This window comes from Fukomys damarensis, unplaced genomic scaffold (assembly GCF_012274545.1).
Source record: "Fukomys damarensis isolate Sample0158 unplaced genomic scaffold, DMR_v1.0_HiC HiC_scaffold_11, whole genome shotgun sequence".
Lineage (NCBI taxonomy): Eukaryota > Metazoa > Chordata > Mammalia > Rodentia > Bathyergidae > Fukomys > Fukomys damarensis.
Genome location: NW_022900923.1, coordinates 34,846,205 through 34,854,434, shown reverse-complemented (window position 1 = coordinate 34,854,434; position 8,230 = coordinate 34,846,205).

The following is an 8,230-nucleotide window of genomic DNA, read 5'->3' as shown; positions in this document are numbered from 1 at the left end:
TATAGGATATCATACTCTGGGTATTCAAAATAATTATATTTTAATATTTAAAAAGACTATGACAGACATAAAATGGTGTCTTATTCTTTCAGTGAAATATTCTAAAACCTAAGTGGAGCTTAAACATTTTAGTAAAAACAGATAAAGTGAAATCAATAAAGGCAACAGAAACATAAAAAGAGGTATAATTTATTAATGTTACTACATGTCAGCAGACAGATTATACTACTTAATTCCATTTGGCAATGTGATATACTATTATCCCCATAAAGCAGAAGAAAACTTTGACCCAAATATAATTAAGCATCTGTAACCTAAAAAGCAGTTGATTTGGTATAACTAATCTAAAGGGAAAATCTGCCTATATCACACAAGTTCACTGTATATAAGGCCTCACCTTCCTTTGTGACAAGGATCACATCATCAGTAACCTAATACTACAGTGACTGGTATAACACTTAGATAAACCTTGAGAAGCACAGTTACACTTCAGATTGCTCTTCACATTATAAAAGGTAGGTCTCCCCTCTCATTCTCTATTGAGCACTGTCCTGTAACGGGGACAAAATACCTGGCATCCATAACTTAAAGGAGGACAGAGTTATTTTGGCTCATGAGAAGTTTGTTCAATCTTAGCTCCGAGGCAGAAACGACATGTGGAACGTCAAAGCAGAAAGAAACTGCTCAATGCTTGACAGCCTGGAAGTAGAAAGAACAGAGGGAGAGGTACACATCCAAAGGTGCTCTCTCGGTGACTCAACTCTTTCAATCAGCCTCCTCTCCTAACAGCACAGTCAGGGCTGAACCCATGAGTGGAATAAACCATTGATGTGCATTGCCCACCATAAGCCAATCACCTTCCAAAGGCCCTGCCTCTGAACACACGAGACTTTGGGAGATATTTTAGACTGAGACTAGAACGCATCCCAAGGTGACATACATAATCTATTTCTAAGCCTACCTCTTCCTTCTCTCCTTTTTCATTGATAACCAATTCTTACTTTAAAAATCCTAAGAAGATTTAGAGACCTCTAGGCAGAAAGTAATAGTATTTTTACAAAGCTTATTAAAATATCTCTACCACACACTGTCCACAAAGCCTAATTAGCAAAGCTCAAACTATAATTATAGATTGCAATTACTCTAACTCTAAAGCTATACCTCTATATCTAGACTCATAGTTTCCACTCCAGGGAAATCATGAAATCAAGATTTAAATTCCTCCTCAATTTTCTCATTTGTTTACTGAGAGTAATAGCACCTGAATATTATTTCCCGAGCAGGATATGACAAACTGATAAAGCAGAGCCAAAAATAAAAAAAAACATTAATAAGCCTAAACTATTGAGAGTGATGAAACTATGAATAATTCAATCTTCAAAATCTTTCTATGCACTCATACAGAATATGGATGCAGAGTTTGGAAGCTCCACAGCAGTTATTTCTCTTCTAATTTTTTTTTTCTCTCTTCTTAGTGGCTGTCGTTTTTCTTATTAAAGAAGGAAACATAAGACAAGATTTTTAGACATTTTGATTCAGTATTAATTGATGAAAAATATAGATTCAGGGGCAACTGTGAGTATGTCTTCCTCCAATAAGCTATGCTCTGAAGAGGCACAGACAGATTCCTGAGATAAATTCTGGCCCTTGAACAATGGAGACGTTTAAGTATTTTGAGTGGAGAATCTTGGTGAGAATATGGGCAGAGAGCCAACAGCAGTAGGACTTGACACACCATTGACCTTTTGCCTTATTCCACTATATTATCATTTATTTTCTGTTAGAGCATAAGCCCCTCTACTTTAGTTCCGCTTCTGTAGAAACAGAGCTTCAGATAAGTATTCTCCAGCAAATGATTTATGGAGACACTTTTCTTAGCTGAATCCACAAAATTTAAGTGAAGAGGAAGCCAGGCAAAGAATGAAGTTTAGCTGAAGTGTAACCTTAGCCTGATCTAATGTGGCACTCTGAAACATGACGGACACTACAGAGGGTTCCCAACTTGAGCCAAGGGGGCTGACCTTTTTAACAAGTATCTATTAGAAACTAGCTATTAGCTGCCTCTGAGGGTGTCTCTTACCTGTGTGGAATTTCTAGGTGAGTTATTCCCTTTAGTCAAAGACAATTCTTAGGAGAAGGATATAGCTGTACATAGCTAATTATACACAGCTAACGCTCAAGCACAAGGGCAAAAACACTGACCTGATGAAAAAGATCTGGGTGGGACAAAACAGACCTACTACAGTAGTCCACTGACTGATACTGAACTCCCACAAGACAGCTCCTTAGAGGCTACTGCATTGTTACAAATATTTTGATATCCAAATAGGACATGGATGCAACATACTTCTGTGGTCTACTCATCTCTATCAAACAACTTGTTTATACCCTCTCAATATTAGTCTGCCTTCCAGTTGCTGGACACAATATCCAGCCCACACAGCTTACAGGACAAGAAGTTTAATTTGGCTCACATTTTAAGATGAACCTGTCCATAGTCGGCTAGTTCCAAGGAAGAAGCATGAAGAGTGTAAGGGAGCAGAGCATCTTAATTCAAGGAAGCCAGGAAACAGAGCAGGGAAACAGTGTCAGGGAAGAAGGGGCAAAGCCACTGCAAGGCTGTACCTCCACCCAGACACACCCCAGACTGTGTTCTACCAACTTCCCAGGCAGATCCCACAGTTAATCAAGTTGACACTTCCCCTGGCCTGACGTGCTGTCGCAGTATTCTTTCAACATTATGTGGTCAGCCTGATTTAAGTAGGATCAGGGACAGACAGTATAATTTTGGTCATGTGGTTTTAAAAATAATTTTATAGGACAATTCTAGGTGGTACCCTACTTCTTGCTTTCTTTGGTTCTATTTTCTTTACTAGAGAATGGGGGAGGATGGAGGACACATATATCATGGGATTTAGTGCTGCTTTTTCATGGGTCTCATGTAACTAAGCCATATCGTATTAGGGTGGATTCACATCATCTCAGGCATATCACACTCCCCCCTCAGGCACACTTTTCACACTCCTACTGCAGACTGATTTGTTACCCATTGGCTAATTTCTTTCATTTCATGTTGAACACTAAGCGAGACACCCTGATATAGTATATAGTTCAATAACACAAAGAGGATGCCCAGAAAGACTACATTTTGACCAGCCTTGGTTGGGAAAATCAGTTGGACATGGAAAAATACCAGGTGCATCTATCCTGCAACCATTCACTCATCTCACCATATAGCCTCACATTCAGGAGCACTAAACGTACATTCGGAGAAAGAAGAATAACTTTTTAGTAGTAGATATTTTCGTATGTGTGGTTAGAGAATAGTTCCTTTCTTTTCTAGCTTCATTAGCAGGCTGATGCCCAAGCCTGAAGAATGTAGCTGATCAATGTAAGAGAAATATGTCTCCTTGGCCAGTGCTGCCATGTGAGTTTTCATACCTGAAGTGGACTAGCTGGAGTACAGTGAGAGGTTGCAGTTTTAGATGCAGTACAAGGTTACCTATTGCATCGCCCCATTTTGTCAGCACTTGCAATATTTTGCTGTAACTAATTTCCAGACAGTGTTGGAGGAGGTTCAAAGTAGCAGGCAATTAGTCCTGAACAACGTAAGTCTTACTTTCATTCTCATAAAGCAAAACAAAGACTTTTTTTAACTGATCTTTTACTCCCAAAGAAGAAACTCAGATTTATAAAGCATACCCAGAAGAAATTCAGCAGCTTGTTACAGTCAACTGTGGGGTCAACACTTGCCTAGCAGATTAGTGGAGGTCATGAGGGTTATAACCACTGGCTGGCAGTGCCATAAAAATGCCCAGCAGACTGGTGGAGCACAGTTCTGCGTGTCTCTGGATGACTGACTTGTAAGCCACAAATTGAATAGGGAAGACCCAGCCTGGATGTAGGTGGCACCACCAATGGGCTCGTAGCCTAGGTGTATCCAGAAGAGAAAGAAGAAGAAAATCCTCCCTCCTGATTCTTCAAAGGAGCACTAGTGTTCCTTCCTCCCTTTGGAACATTCATCCCCAGCTTCATCAGGCTTCCAATGCAAACCCTTGGCCTTCGAGCACAGACTTTTCAGCCTTCCAACACAGATCCTTTAACTTTCGGATGCAGACTTAAAATAGACTCTGCAATGAGCTCTGGGCTTTCAAATTTCCACTGGAGCCTTGGCTCTCAAATGCAGACATTCGTTTTGCATTCTTTGATCTCTGACCCTGCATGTGACCGTTGTAAGCCTACTCTGTACAACCTTTATATGCTATACACACAAACACACACACACACACACACACACACACACACACACACACACACAAAATGTATTCCTCTAATTAACCCTAACTGATACAGATTTTGGTACCAGAAGTGATGTCATCGCTGAGATTAACTATGGTTCAGGAGCCTTTGGAGCTGGTTTGCTGGAGCAGTTTGGAAAGGTTTGGAGATGCAGCCCTAGAATTCTGTAATTAGAGATTGGTGGGAGATCTTGGCTGGAGTTTAGAACATCAAAATACTCATAGAAATGTAGATAGAAATGACCAGGCTCAGGAGGTTTCAACTGGCAACAAGGATTCCACTGATGGCTGGACTCCATCTTGTCCAGCCTTGTCTTGTTCTCTGACAGAAAATTTGTCTACATTTTGCTCCTTTCCTGAGACTTTGTGGGAGACTAAGATTAATAGCAGCAGATTAATCTGGCAAAGGACATTTCAAGGCAGTATAATGTCAAGGCCGTGGTACTACCTTGAAAATCAAAAGCAATCAGCACAGCCAAATGATATAAAAAGTTTTGAGTTTGGCAAGAAAGGAAGCTTGGGTAAAGTTGAGGCCTGCAAAGATAAAGCAGAGCAGAGCTTGGCTGTTAAAAATGTTCCATCAGGTGGGAGTCTGGGAGGCATGGGGTGTGCCCATGAAGAGACACTCTGCTTTCCTGTTCTGTCGCTTCACCCCTAGAGAACGCAGGAAGTGCATCAAGGCTGACTCAAAATGGAAAAACACTCTGGCACAGAATGAGGAACTCAGAAAATCAAAATAATATGAAGCAGAGGTTTAATAATACTGATGAAGTAGACACTGCCAAGCAGCTAACTGTACAGCAGGGAGAAGCTTGGGAGATAAGCTTCTCAGCCTGGTGTACTTGCCGTGTCCATATTTACAGAAGTAAGCTGATTTTCTAAAAGCAATTGTTTCACTAATTGGCACAATCAGCATCTTATCCTTTGTTTCTGAGTTAAGCCAAGATTCACAAAATCTATGAGAATGTGGCAAAAGTATGCAAAAGCCTCACCAAGGGCAGCTTATTCCAGTACATCATGTCATGACAAAGCATGAGGTTACCTCCATTACTCTAGCCACCCAGGTCACACCCTATGTTGCCTACTACTCACTAACTGTCCCTACAAAAAGATTAGCATTAAAAGTAGCCAAGTAGTTTCCAATGGGAAAGACAGCCTGAGTGTATCAATACATCACAGGAACCAGCAGGACTCCACCCTTCTAGACCCCATGTTGGAAAAGTAAAATACTTTGCTTTGAGAAGAAAGCTACAGGGGCCTGGGGATATAGCTCAGTGGTCTGCCTTGCAAGTGCAAGGACCTGAGTTCCATCCCCAGTGCCAAAAAAAGGAGAAAGTGCCAGGCGTTCCTGTTGGATAAAAACTGGAGCCTAAGGCATTGATTCCCAAGGATGCAGCTTACTGTGCTTGGCCTTCCTGGCACACAGAGGCCAGTGCAGCCACAACTCAACAGGGCTGGCTGCAGCTCCAGCTGGCAGCAGATGTTGGCACCATCCATGTGAGGCTGTTTTTTACACGCATGCAGAATGCAAGAACTCTGGGGTCAGGGGGGCTTCTACCCAGATTTCAGAAGAAGGTCGGCCAGGCAAGACAGTGTACTCCTGAGAGGGCAGTTGTGCAGCTAGCTGTGAGAATGAAGCAGAAAATGAAATGGAGACCCTAGGATATTAAAAAAGACAGGCACATGGGATGTCTGAAGAAAGCAGAAAGAAGTGAACAAAGCCTTCCCAAAACAGAGGGATGAGGTCTACATCCACCAGCAGTGCCATAATTATGGGCAGGCTCACAAGGCTCTGAAGTTCACATGTTGCAGCGGATTGCCCTGGATGCTGAACGTGAATGACAGGATGTAACGTTGCTCTGCAGGATCTCAGCCTTGCTTTGGTCCCACTGATTTCTATCCCTCTATTTCTCCCCTTTAGAATGAGAATGTTTATCCTTTGTAATTGCATATTGAAAGTTTTAAAGCATCTTTTCTATTTTTAATGGGGCTTACAGCTGAGTTTGCCTTCAATCTCAGAGGAGCCTTGCGACTTGGGTTTTTCACCAACGCTAACATATTAGGACTTTGGTTGCCTACTACTCACTAACTGTCCCTACAAAAAGATTAGCATTAAATAGTAGCCAACTAATTTCCAATGGGAAAGACAGCATGAGTGTATCAACACGCTTGTTAGAGTACTGTCATGTATTGTTAGAAATGGACTAACCTCACTGTACATAATGAGATGTGCACGAGTTTTATGAAGCCAGGAGCAGAATGTTATGACTTCATCCAGATGTTCCCCCGAAGGCACTTGCACACATAGATCGGCCTTTACGGTTGCTGATTGGGTCACAGGGTTGTGATATTCATCAGTAAATTAGTCCACTGTTAAGATTAAAGCTAAATGGGATGAAGCCAAGTCAAAAGAGGTGGGTCCCTGAGGACAGGGCCTGGAAGGTCTGTCTCTGTCCCAGCTCCATTCTTCTGTCCCCCAAGCAAAGAACAGCCTCCTCTACCATGCCACTCTGACTTGGAGCAGCCTACTGCAGACTGAAACCTCTACAACCTCTGAGCCAAAATAAACCTCTCCTCTTTTACTGTACAGTCACCAGGTATTCATTCTCAGTGACAAGAAAGTTGAGTAAGACAGCGGCCATTCAGGGCACTAGCCACATGGTTAAGATAAAATTTCAGTAAAGATAAAAATACAAATTTCATCATGCTCCAAAATACCGAATGTCATTGCATTTCTTTTGAGAAGCAGATGCCAAAATGAGATTAGAGGTAGAAGAGATTTTAGGGAAAAATACTTGTCGAGATGTAAAAAGGACAAGCAAGGGTAGGCAGGGCAAACTTTCAAACTATCATAACATCAGAAGCTTGTAAAGTTGGAGAGGCAAAAAGGGATTAGATAGGGGAAAACGTCATACTATAATTCATTTGTAAGTAACTTTCAGCAGAAAGGTTCAATGTGCTCAAGCAGCCACTGACAGTTAGATTTAGTAAATAAAAACGTAGGATACCTGGCTAAACTTGAATTTCAAATTGGCAGCAAATAATAGTTAATATAAATAGTCCTCAAACATTGTATGAATATGTCAAAAATTACTAGTTGTTAATTTAAAATTCAAATTTAACTGGGTGCCCTGTATTTAATCTGGCAACTTTAATAGTAGAAAGTTTTGGTTAGGTACAAATGGACTGGAATTAGCACCTATGTTTCCTTAATCATTGCCTTGGAAGAACTAAGTAGAGCCTTGATGCAAACATTGTAATTGAGGAAATAACAGAAGGGGCTGTCAGTCAACTACGCTCCTCACAGTCGGTGATCCTCAAGGAGATGTAAGCGATATAATTGCCTGACTGCCACCAATTTGTAAGACACACGCAAAAATTTGCAGGGCACAGTACGCATTTCCTAAAGTTTAGGGACACCTAGTGGTCTACTACTTAACTCTTGCCTAAAGAACAGAGGGCAAGGAGTGAGCTGAATAGCAAGTAATAAAGAAATCCATAGGATTCAACAGGCTGCTTTGAAAGAAATGCATACCTACCCTAGCAAAGAATGTATGGGCATCTTCCTCGAACCAAAAGAAGGACTGAAAGAGGTAGATACCAGAGTGAAGGGATATTTCCATCATCTTAATACCATACAAGAAAGATGACTTGCTGATGATTAGATCTGGAATAGAGACTATAATACCATCAAATAAATAGGGGCTGAGGATGTAAGACTTGAATAAGCTAAAGTGACTCCACGCTAAGAGGCCAGAGACTGTGCTTCTTCATATGCTAATTGCTAACTTGGCTAACAGCCCATCCAGGGGCAGATGGTATGACAAAAGGTGACCCTAGAACGTTTCCTGCATGAGAGAAGCAATGTGTTTAGAATCTTGTTCTCTGGTAGTTCTGTGAATGCCCTGACTTTTTGTTTAGAAAAAACCCTA